The sequence below is a fragment of the Tupaia chinensis genome, unplaced genomic scaffold (genome assembly GCF_000334495.1).
Source record: "Tupaia chinensis unplaced genomic scaffold, TupChi_1.0 Scaffold000182_1, whole genome shotgun sequence".
NCBI lineage: Eukaryota > Metazoa > Chordata > Mammalia > Scandentia > Tupaiidae > Tupaia > Tupaia belangeri.
In genome coordinates, this window is record NW_006159657.1 from 5,805,330 (window position 1) to 5,805,644 (window position 315).

A 315-nucleotide genomic window follows, 5' to 3' on the forward strand; every position below is an offset into this window, starting at 1 on the left:
GCCCGGGGTAAGCGACTTCACGGCCCTGCGCCTCGCGGTCCCAGGCGGCGCGCGGGAGCCCCCGAGCGTCGGCAGGCTGCGCAGGGAGCACTGCGCAGGCGCAGAAGGCGGCCGCGCGGCGACGGGGCGTACTGCGCGCGCGCAAGGCCCGGGCAGGCGCCCTTTTCGCCTCCGCGCCGCGAAGGGGCGGCCTCACTTTCCCGCCCTCTCGCCCCGCCCCCCTGCGGGACTCACCCCGAAGGCGTTGCCATGGGGACCCCGCGGCCACAGCCGGTCTGTGGCTGGGGGGGCCGCGCCCGCGCCCGCGGGGGCGGT